Below are 12,895 nucleotides of genomic sequence, written 5' to 3' on the forward strand. Positions count from 1 at the left end.
AGAAAATCGATCTCCCTATAGATATTATATTATCTTCTGAAAGCTTTATAGTTTTGCCTTTCATGTTTGGGCATTTATTCTACCAAAATTGATTTTCTAAAATGGGGGTGCAATTTAAGTTGTTTCCAATTTAATATTTTGTATAAGGATATCCAGTTATCCCAGAGCTAATTATTAAAAATACACTGTTCACAGTGTTGGTCACCTCTGACACACACACACACACAAAAGAAAATGGATCTCAAATGAACAACCTAAACTTATACCTAAAGGAACTAGAAAAAGAAGAACAAACTAAGCCCAAAGTTAGCATAAGGAAGGAAATAATAAATATAAGAGCAGACATAAAAGAGAGACTAAGAAAACAATAGAAAAAAAATCAACAAAACTAAGACTTGGGTTTTTGAAAAGATTAAAAAAATGCACACACTTTCAGCTAAACTAAGAGAAACAGAGAGAAGACTCAAATTAATAAAATCAGAAATGAAACAGGAGACAGAACTGATGCACAGAAACAAAAATGATCATGAGACTACTATGAAAAATTACAGCCAAAAAGTTGGATAACTTAGAAGAAACAGGTAAATTCCTAAATACATCCAACTTACCAAGACTGAATCATGAAGAAATAGAAAATCTGAAAACACCAACGAGTAAGGAGATTGAGTCAGTAATTAAAAACTCCCAGCAAAGAAAAACCCAGGACCAGATGGCTTCACTAGTGACTTCTACCAACTGCTTAAGGAAGAATCAATGCCAATTATTCTCAAACTTCTTCAAAGAAATGAAGAGGAGGGGACACATCAGACTCATTTTATGAGGACAGCATTACCCTGATACCAATCCAGATAGAGACACTACAGGAAAAACAATTATAGGCCAGTATATCCCTGATTGATGTAGATGTGAAAGTTCTCAACAAAATACTAGTAAACTGAATTCAACAGCACATACACCATGATCAAGTGGGATAAATCCCTGGGATGCAAGAACACTTTAACATATACGAATCAATATATGTGCTACACCAGAAGACAGAATGATGGGGAAAAAAGTCATATGATCATCTCAATAAATGTAGAAAAGGCATTTAACAAAATCTAACCTCTTTCATGAGAAATATCTCAACAAATTATGTATAGAAGGAATGTACCACAACATAATAAAGACAATATATTACAAGTCCATAGTTGGCATTATACTCAATGATAAAAAGCCAAAAGCTTTTTCATTAAGATCAGGGATGAGGTAAGGATACCCTCTCTTGCCACTTCTATTCAATATAGTACTGGGAGATGGAGCCAGAACAATAAAAATAAATAAAAGGCATCCAAATCAGAAAGGAAAGGGTAAAATCATCTCTGTTTGCAGATGACACAATCCTATATGTAGAAAACCCTAAAGTCTCCACAAAAAACCAACAATTGTTAGAATTAATAAGCAAATTCAGTTGTTATAAAATACAAGTAATCAACATACAAAAACCAGTTGCATTTCCATACACTAACAATGAATCATTCAAAAAGGAAATTTCTTAAGAAAACAATTTTATTTACAATAGCACCAAAAAGGAAAAATTCTCTAACCAAGGGAGTGAAAGACTTGGACACTGAAAACTTCAAAACATTGATGAAAGAAATTAAAAGAGACATAAGCAAATGTAAAGACAACCTGTGTTCATGGATTGGAAGACTTAATATTGTTAAAATGCCCATTCTACCCAAGGTCATCTACAGATTCAAAGCAATCCTCATCAAACTCCAAATGGCATTTTTTTTACAGAAATAGAGAAAACAATTCTAAAATTTATATTGAACCACAAAAACCCACCATAACCAAAACAACCTTGAGAAAGAAGAAAGTGGCAGATATTCCACATTCTGATTTCAAAATATATTACCAAGCTACAGTAATTAAAACATAATGGCACTGGCATAAAGGCATACATATAGATCAGTGGAACAGAACAGAGAGCCCAGAAATCAATCCACACACATACAGTCAACTGATCTTTGACAAGGGTGCCAAGAATACACAGTGGGGAAGGGATAGTCTCTTCAACAAATGGTGTTAGAAAAGCACAGACAATAAAAGCAAAAATAGACAAGTGCAACTACATCAAACTAAAAAGCTTATGTCATAGCAAAGGAAACAATCAACAGAGTGAAAAGGCAACCTACAGCATGGGAGAAAATATTTTCATATCATATATCTGATATGGGGTTAATTTCTTAAATATATAAGAAACTCTTATAATTCAATAGCAGGAAAACCAAATAACCTGATTACAAAATGGGCAATGGACTTGAATAGATGTTTCTTCAAAGAAAAGATACAAATAGCCAAAAGGTATATGAAAAGATGCTCAACATCACTAAGTTTTAGGGAAATGCAAATCAAAACTACAATGAGCTATCACCTCACACCTGTCAGGATGGCTATTATCATAAAAACAAAAGATAACAAGAGTTGGCAAAGATGTGGCGAAATTGGAACCCTTGTACACTCTTCCTGGAAATGTAAAATAGTGCAGCAGCTATGGAAAAAGTATGGAGGCTCCTCAAAAAATTAAAATTAGAACTACCATGTGATCTAGCAATTCCACTTCTGGTATATATCCAAAAGAATTGAAATCAGGATCTTGACTAGATATCTTCATGCCAATGCTTATTGCAGCATTATTTACAAGCAGCCAAGATATGGAAACAACCCAGTTGTCTATTGACAGATGAGTAAGTAAAGAAAATGAGGTATATACATACAAAGGAATATTATAAAAGAAGGAATTCTTTTTGTGACAGGACTGATGAACCTGGAGGACATTATGCTAAGTGAAAAAAGCTCCTTACAAAACAATTACTTCATGATTTCACATATATGAGGTATCTAAAGTAGTCGAATTCATAGTAGTAGAGAATACAGTAGTAATTGCCAGGACTGCGGGTGGAATAAATGAGTTGTTCAATGGGCATAAAGTTTCAGTTATACTAGATGAAAAAATTCTGCAGATCTGCTGTACAGCATAGTGCAGAGAGTTAACAGTACAGTATTGTGCACTTAAAAATGTGTTAAGAGGGTAGAACTCAAATTAAGTATTCTTACCACCCAAAACAAAACAAAACAAAAACAAAACACAGGGATCCAAGGAAATTTTGGGAGATATTAGGTATGTCTATTACCTTGATTGTCGTGATGTGTGGGTGTTTGCATATGTCCAAGCTCATCAGATTGTATACATTAAATATGAACAGTTCTTTGTATATAAATTATATTTCAGTCAAGTTGTTAAAAAAGAAATTCTATCTAAAATAATGAAATTATTATAACTGCAATTATTATACATTTCCATAACTGTGGAAATGTATTTAAAAGCAGTTGTGATGTTGCTTTAAATATAATGCTGACCACGATGCTTTGTAATTTTCCTTTCAAGAGCTGGATTTTCCCAGCATGACAGTCAGTGCTGGCATCAGTAACAGACACTTGAAAACACTCATGCCAAGGAGTTAACAGGAAATATCTTGGCAAATTCAGAGTCAAAAGAAAAGCACAAAATTGTCAGAACACATATCGTGTTTCTCAGAATTATCTGTATCATGTTGGAAGTTTTTATACGGAAGTGTGTGTTGACACTAATGATTAAGGCCAGGATTCCTACAATTGACAGGAAAATGACCTATAAATAATGACCTGTGATGGACTTGTCATACAGTCATTAAGTGAAATATTCTAGTACCAGTTTCCTCCCTTTGGTATCCCAGTTTCCGGCTTCTGTGAAGTACTTTTCCTTTGTAAAGATCACTCATTTTATCTGAGACCATCAAGTTTTCTTTGAGCTTTATCAAATGATAATTTCATTCTCTCTCTTAGTAGATAACAATATCAAATGGAGTTTCACAAGCCTTTTTGGAACACATTCTGCTTGCACAGAAATTTTCTCTGGAGAGCTTCTTATTTCTCTGTCTATAAAAAGCAAAATAAAATGCTTGAAATGTTGAAAGTTTAAATTTTTTGAAGTTTAAGATAAAAGTTAATTTTATGAATCGTTAAGCAACCACTTTGTCAATTATTTCATGTAACACAAAATCTATATTTTTCTAATAAATTAAGTTCAGTGTAACTTCTTGGGAAATGGTATTCAGAAATGTGCAAATAATTTCAATATTAAAATTCCATTATTTTACCATATGTGTGTGTGTGTAATGAAATGTAAATTTCTGGAAAAATCATTTTATTAACTAAACACTAGGTCAAAGTTTCGCCAGCTGAGGACTATAACTGTCAAGGGTCACAGGACAGTAACACTGGGGAAGTGAAGGAAGCTGTTGTTCTCTTTCAGCCCTGAGGGGCTCCAGCAGGTTTCTCCTCTCCTTTGTCATTGCTCCTTCTATTTTTTTTCTTCCTTCTTTCCTTCCTCCCTTCATTCTTTTCTTCCTTCCTTGTTTTTATGTTTATGGTTGGGGGATTACAGTGGAAAACTAAAAAGTGATAAGCACTATCTTCTAAACCCACAAGCAAGATGCTATGTATTTAGACACTTATAGGAGAAGAAAAATGGGGTATTTGAAACCATGTCACAATGACCATATTATATTTATTTAGTGTATGATGTGATAAAAACTGACATGTAATTAAGGCTGAGAAATGCTTACAGAAATCACTCCAGCACCAAACAGAGAATTAATATCCTGTAAATTCTATATTCAATAATTTATTATGTTGTTCATTCTAAATGCTAATATTGGGATAATTTATTTTTAGAACACAAAATGACCACTTTTAAGACCCCTCTGTAAATAACCTCACATTAAATGACATCTAAGAAGGAAATAACACGCTGGTTTTGTGCCAGTATTTAGAGGTTCAGAAGTAAAAGTCACCTTAGAAACATGTCACATAAACCTTTCATTTTATAGATAGTGAAAGTGAATTTGAGAGCGTTTAGGGCAACTGTGACTTGCCTATGTTCACATGGCCAAAACTAAAACTGACCTCTAAACAAGTGAGATTCTGACACAACATGATATATGTCCTATAAGGCAATTCTAATGATGAGACTGGGACTGATATCTCCCTGGAATTGGCTATTTCTATTCTCTCTCTGCCATCTTTCTACACTCTCTTTGGACTGCATATGTATCAATCAACATTGCTGGGTAGTTTACTCTAGAGTCTGGAAAATATGAAAAGAGAAATGCCATAGCCCACCATTTAAAAAAAAACAAACCCACAATCATGATGGAGAGACAGAACATGAATGCATGGAAAAAAGTAAAAGACGAAACACAATACCAGGCAGTGGAGTCCAGTCCCTTCCAACTGAGTCCTAATTGGTGTCTCTCTCCTATATCTTTACATCTTGAACCATTCTCATCAAGGCAGCATGAAAACCTCTAGAGTACCTCTTTGAAATATACCCTTTCTCTACTTGAAATTTTCAATGGGTGTCCCTTCAGAAAGAATCTAGATCCACTTAGTCAGGTAAGCAGCAGTAAACACAGTATGAACCCTCCCTCCACCCATCCTCCAAATTTGTTTTCCAGCCTTATGTCTCACTATTCGCCTAAAACTGAACTAATCTTCACCTAAACTACATGACCCACTATTGCCTGAACACGCTTATTTTAAAAAATTTGCCTCTGTGCTCCTGTTTATGCCATGCTATGTTGCCCTCTATTCACCCCTGTCTATCAAAATTTGCCATGATCCACAACCCAGGTTGAGTGGTGCCTTTTTCATAAAGATTCTCTTGTTCAGTCAGGAGTGATCTTCTGGTGCCTAGAAAATCTTTAGAGATATGGTTATAAGTTTTGAAGCACTTAGCATATTTGCCCTTGAACTATACTTCTTTTGTTTCTCCTAATTTAGTATATGTTCACTGAGAACTGGAAATGTCAACCTCTGATTCACTCATATTATTTAGAAAAATACGTAGTACAGGTTTTGTCATAGAAAATCTCAGAAACTAGTTTAAAAAAATACTAGTTAAGAAGTTTAATATTTATCTGGCCAAACTTCTCACTCAATAAAGAAGAAAAAGGAGAGTTAGTTTTATTTTTGAATGGTTATAATCAAATAAAATCTTTGCATCATTAAGTAAGCAAAGATTTATTAGAACAAAAAAAACAAGAGCCATACAAAAAATTTTTAATTAGACTTAATTAAAAATAAAAACATCTGCTCTGCAAAAGACACTACTAAGAAAATGAAAAGTCAAGCTATAGGCTGAAAGAAATATTCACAACACATGTATCTGATAAAAGACTTGAATCCAAAATATAGTAAGAACTCTCACAATTCAACAAGAGGATGACCCAAAAGGAGGGTGGAGGGTTATTTGAACAAACACCTCACAAAAAGAACATACAAATAGCTAATAAGCTCAGAGACAGATGTCAAGCTTCATTCATCATCAGGAAAATGCAAATGAAAAGCACCATAAGACATTACTACACACCCACTAGACAAGCTAAAATTATTTAAAAAACAATCAAAACCAAACCTTGACAGTACCATCCGTGTTGAGCACGTGTAGTCATTGAAACTTTCATATACTATTATTGGGGGTATAAAATGGTAAACTACTTTAGAAAACCGTTTGGTGATTTATTATATTTAAATATACACTTTTTGCATGGACTCATTTATGTCACTTCTAGATATTTATTCAAAAAAAGATGAAGCTATACGTCCACAAAAAGATTTGTACACCAATGTTTACAGCAAATTTACTTATCATAGCCCCAATGTGAAAACAACCCAAATGCCCCTAAACAGGTAAATAGATAAACTGTGAAATATTCATATAATGGCATACTATTCAACAATTAAAAAAACTACTAATACATGCAAGAAGATGGGTGAATCCCCAAATCATGAACCTGAATGAAAGAAGCCAGACAGAAAGGAAAACATATTGTATAATTCCATTCTATTGTGGCAGAAATGGTTGTCATTCTGAGGTGGAAAGGATATTAACTGCAAAAGGGCCTGAAGAAACTTTTTGGTGTGATGGGAGTGCCCTTCATCCTAATTATTGCACTCTTATGATTTCACAGTGCAAATTTTGCCTCCACAAAGAGTGGATGCCCTCTCCTTGGAAGTCTAATTATTTATATGTAAATAAATTAATTATGAAATATGTCCCATTATTTCAAATTAATTTTAAATATATTGAATTAGTGGAAATTTATTATGTGAACTTAGGGTAGCTTTGGTATAATTGCAACAGAGCTGAACATGAAAGAGAAATATACAGTTTTAAAGTTCATTTTCTAAAACTCCTCAAGCAGATGTGTCTGGTATTCAGAAGTGTTTGAATTTTAGGATAGGAATGTGAAGCTTATACCATGCATTACACAGCAGCTGCATCATCCCTTAATTAAAATATTAAAATTTCTGTAGTGAAATATGAAAATTCATACAAAGTAAATTAAAGACTATACCACAGCGTCATGTCAGTTCAGGTTCACTTTTAAGCTAAATCAGTTTTAGTACGACACTCACCCCAAACTTCCAGTTTCTAAAGATGTTTGGATTTTGGAATTGCAAATAAGGTACTGTGGATCTGTAGTTCAGTTTACCAATAATTATTAAAATGGCTCAACAAAGAACATGCTTGCTGTATTTCCAGGTTATATAAGTGGTTGTAATGAACTGGTACCTTTGTCATGTATAGGCATCTTGGCCAACACTAAATTTGTGGCACTGTTCTTTCAGTGGGGAAATATAATCCCAAGCCAATGATAAAGTTTCTGTTTTTAGTGGATTTACTATGAGGATGAAGTAACATTTTTTCCTTAAATGTAATATCCTTCTGCTATTAATTTTCTTCTTTAAATTTGTACCTATATCACAAAACTGCAAATAAATGAAGAATCTTTCTGCAGAAAATACAGTTTTCTCCACTAAAATGAACAAACAAAAAGCTCAACATGAAATTGATGACATAAAATATTAAATTTTTCATTAGAATCATTGCTTAGTTCTCATTCAACTGGGCCTGATTTCTTCTATGTCCTGGCCAGTGCTTATTGTCGTGTGTGTGTGTGTGTGTGTGTGTGTGTGTGTGTGTACACATTTGACTTCGTTACTAAGGAAACACTGGCAAATCTGGTATGGTATAGAGGTAATATGATATAATACAAAGAGCATGGGAATGGGAGTTAGTAAACCTGTTCTTAAATACCAGGTACTTTCTTTAAAACCTTGTGACAAGATAATTTAGTTTTTCCAAACCTTAAGTTTTATAATCTATAATCTGAGAGCTGTAAATAAAACTTTTCAGGATTGTTTTTAGGATAACATGAGATACTGTCAATCATCCAACGTGGAGTAGGCACTTGATAAGTTGTAATTATAATAATAAGTTTACTACTTTTTTATTAAAACCTTGGCAGAGAAATCTATGATTGATTGAAAAGGGAAGTGCAATTGTATTAGAGATCAGCTTAAAACCTCACCTTGTGAAAATGTTATTCTGCTTCTCCCTACAAGACTATTATATATTTTCACCACTGGAATTTGGCGAAAGCTATATTTGATAATGTTTGATGAGCACACACTCTCTACTATTTTACAATATCTAGTACAAAGCCTGTGGTCAGGAATTACAATTCAACTAGTGTAAAAAGTTTCAGAATTCTAGGAGAAAATTTTCTCAGTAGGAAAGATGTAAATTGCAACTGGAGATCATTAAAACTTAAGACTCTGATTGGATTTTGACATAGTGAATAAAATTTAACTCTTTTTAAGAAAGTTCGGCTATATAATCTGACAATGCAAATGAGGAAGGGTATTTTATTGTAAAAAGTCAACTACCAACAATCAACTAGAGTCCATTAATCCATTTATTATTGAAATAATTATTTCAGATTGATTATTTAAGTATCAAATGCAGTTAAGCAATTGACTTATTCTTCTTTTATTTTTTTCACTACTTAATTCTTCTGGGAAATCCTATCCAGGTCATCATACCACAATCGAAAACAACTGATAATGAAAAGAATGCTAATTGGTTTCCTCTCTCTTATCACTGATTCATACACAAACTATTGTTTCCACATTCTTCCTCTTGTTTGTACCCAACCTCTATATCTAGACTTAAAAAATTTTTGGAAGTAATTAGGAACTAGCACAGCATTGATAAACTATATTGAGTAGTAGACAGCATGATGAATGTGAACTAGAAATAGTGTGTTTAAAGTTACTGATCAAATATTTATTGAACAAGCATTGAGACAAGTGCTAAGGATAAAAAGACAAGATTCAGTTTTTGCCCTTTGGGAACCCAGAGTTTAGTAGAGATTTGTAAACAAACAAATGGAACACAGAATGATACATGCAATAACAGATCATAGCCAAAGTAATAAACATTTAGACAATTAATAAACATGCTGGCCAGTGGAAATGGGGCTATTAGACCATTCAAAACCCTGTATTCTGCTCCGAACCTTCTGTGGCCAAACCAACATTGCCTCAAGTTGGGTGAGCCAAAAACTATTGATCAGTCCCTCAATTTTACTTCCTTCAAAGAGAATGTCAGGGCTAAATTCATGAATTCCCAGGCTTTTACTTCCTGTTTAATTCAGCCAATATCTAAAGTCTAGTGATCTCTTTAAACAAAAGTAAAGTCTACTGCAAAAAAAAAAAATCTGCTTTCTATTGCATTATGCTGTTTACCTTCCTGAGAAAACTCCTCCCAGCCCCTCTTCCTTCACTTTTCTCCCCGCTCATGCAACGGTGGCCCTTAAAAGATCTATTCCATAACAAAAATTCCTCTATACCATTGACTTCTATTCCAAACATTCCCCCTACCTCTGCCTCATTGGACCCTGACTCTCTTGAGAGCCTAGTTTCACCTGCAGGCCTCAGGAAGTGGCTTTTATTTTTTCTGTCAACCTCCACATATTAAGCATGAGTAGTAAGATTAGCAGATTTCGCATATTTCTTTCCCACTGTCCAGTGAGCACACCCACTGTTAGGAGGCTTGATGCTCAGTCCTGTCACTCACTCCCATCCCTTATGGGTGGCACCTACCAACCACTCACTAACTTCACATAATTCACTGAACACCTTGACACCTGAGTCACAGATAGGCTTCCTCTTTATCCCAGATTCCTGCTATTATCCTTGTAAGATTTCCAGGTCCATGATTTTCTAGTCCTATTCAGGACTCTAAGAACTTGTTTCCAATGTTTTCCTCTACTTCACTCTGATACACATTCTTAAGGCCATAATCTGGACATGGCCATAATCTGAAGCTAATAAAATTCAAATCATCATGTGTTCATAGTAAGTTTACTTTTTCAGCTAATCTTATGGTGACTACTCTGCAACGTTTTCAGGATTCTTAATTTTTTGTCCCTTCCACACTCTATACCCTTATTCTAATCCTAATACTAACCTAATCATAACCATAACCATGACCATAAGCATAACCATAATCATAATCCTTCTTTCTGCCTTCCTGTTCAACTTAGATTCCATGGTCCATTACTTCAATTATTCTTTCTTTCCCTTGTAAACTCCAACTTCTTCTGTTTTTTTTTTTTTCATTGCATTCATTTAGCAAAACTAAATTCTGAAAGAATCCATTTTCTGTGTCTTGGGCAATGAACAATACTGGAAAAAATAACAAACAGAACAAAGTAACACTATAAATTTATCATCACTGACCTCATCTAGATAATTAACAAATCTCTCACTGGCCTCAGTTATTCGCATATTTTATACTTTTCTCAGCAACTATTTATACCACACCAGACCCATCATTTTTCAGGCCCAGGTGAATTTACTTCCTAAAAGAGAAAAATAGAAGATATCACATGAGTACACCCTTAATTCCCAGACACTCAACCTATAAGCCTAATTGCATTTGCAGCCACCCTATTATCCTTCCCTCCTGTTCAAATATAAGCAACATTACTCCTGACCCTGTTTCAGGTCAGTTCTCTACCAATGCCCTAGATTCAATCCCCTCTTACCTTCTAGGAAGCATGCTGCCTATTATCTCATTACTCTCCTATGTAATCAACTTCCTTCTTTCTCAAACAAGTCTTCCACATAAGCATTTAAAGGGTTTTTATCTTAAAAACAAAACAAAAAACATAAATAAAAATAAAACCTTCCTGGACCCCAATTTTACTTCTATCATCTTATCTCTCTTCTTCTCCTGAACTTGACAGTTAAATTTCTTGAACAAGTTGAGAACCCTCCCTGTATCCTTTTCTTATCCCCGGCCACCACTTTCTCCTCAACATACTCTGATAAGCCTCATGTTCTACTGTTCCACCAAAACAGCTCTCACTACCGTCAACAATGACCTCCATGCCACTAAGCCAAAAACCAATTTCTTGTTCCATGACTTACTTTTCTGGGAGTGGTGCTGACCACTTTTGGTTAGAAGTTAATATAAAGTAGTTGTTAAAACTGTGGGCTCTGGAGTCAGACAGCCTGGGATAGATTCCTGAGTCTGCCAATTACTAGCTGGGACTTAAAGCAATTAATTAAAAATATCTCTATGCCTCAATTTCCTTCTCTGTAAAATAGAGATAAAAATAGTACTTACTTCATAGAAATGTTGTAAGAATAAAGTAAATGAATGTAAAGTTCTTAGAGCATAGCCTGACACCTGGTAAGCTCTCAATAAATGTTACCATTAATTCTATTGACTACTCCTTCCTTCTTGAATAACATTTTTTGGCTCCTAAACTTCACACTCTCTTGATTTTGGTAGAAGGGCATTTATGTCTGTCCTGGAGGAAAGGAAAATAACATGATCAAGGATTTAACAATTTCAATTCAAACTCTTGTGGTCCTAAAAAACTCATACTTTTGTATATATGTATTTATTTTTATCTGTTTATGGCAGGGCAGAAATGGTTGAAAGTTAAACTCAACATTTAAATATCTGGGTTAATTGTAGAATAAAAATGTAAGGTGTACTCACAGACTACCCAAGTATCCTTATGTCAAAATTAGGGCATTGATTAGGAAGAGTGAGGATATTTGGGAAGACATGAATAAAGATGAAAATCTTGGATCTACTTTAAACTTTCTTTCAATGGGGTGCTGATTCTCCTCACAACTTATCCCTACCACCCTTATTTTGTCTAGACCTATAACTAGAAAGATCTAAATATATTCCAATAGGGACAAGTGAAAAATCCAACCTAGGAAGAAATAGGTTACACTCCAAAAGATTACAATATTTTTCTAAGTTATATTGGCATAAACCTAGGAGATATATGTGAGAATATATTGTAACAGTTTTAGACCAAAGAGGATGAAATATTGGATTAGGCCAAATTAATCAATGTAAGTGTACTTATTCCTGGATTAATATGGTAGGTTGAGCAAATAAAAGTGTTCTCTTTGTGCCTCAATTTTTCTATATCAAGGCTCAGTTCTGTTTCCTAATAGTTCTCCAGATGATATTATCAATACATAGTTTTAAATACTGTTTATTTTCTAATGACTTTCAAATATATATCTCATATCTGTTTTTTCATCTGAGCCCTAGAACTTTACATTTCAAACGATCTCCTCAAAATCTCCATTTGGATATCTGAGAGAGAAAAATTTCAAACTCTATATACCCATAACCAAACTCATAATTTATCTCCTAAAGCCATTTATACTAGAGTGTTCCTCCAATGTAAATGGCCAAAGTATTTACTCACTTGCACAAGTGAGAAACCTGGGATTGAATCTTGACACCTCCTTCATGTCTACTGCCAATAGCCAATCAGCAAGTGTTATCTTTTTACCCTCTGAATAGCTTTCTAAATCATCCACTACTCTTATTTTCACATTTCCTCATTCCTTGAAGATTTGAGCACGTGACTAACTATTATTCTCTTCAACATTTCAATATCTGTGTAGATCACCTGTC

This window comes from Pseudorca crassidens, chromosome 4 (assembly GCF_039906515.1).
Source record: "Pseudorca crassidens isolate mPseCra1 chromosome 4, mPseCra1.hap1, whole genome shotgun sequence".
NCBI lineage: Eukaryota > Metazoa > Chordata > Mammalia > Artiodactyla > Delphinidae > Pseudorca > Pseudorca crassidens.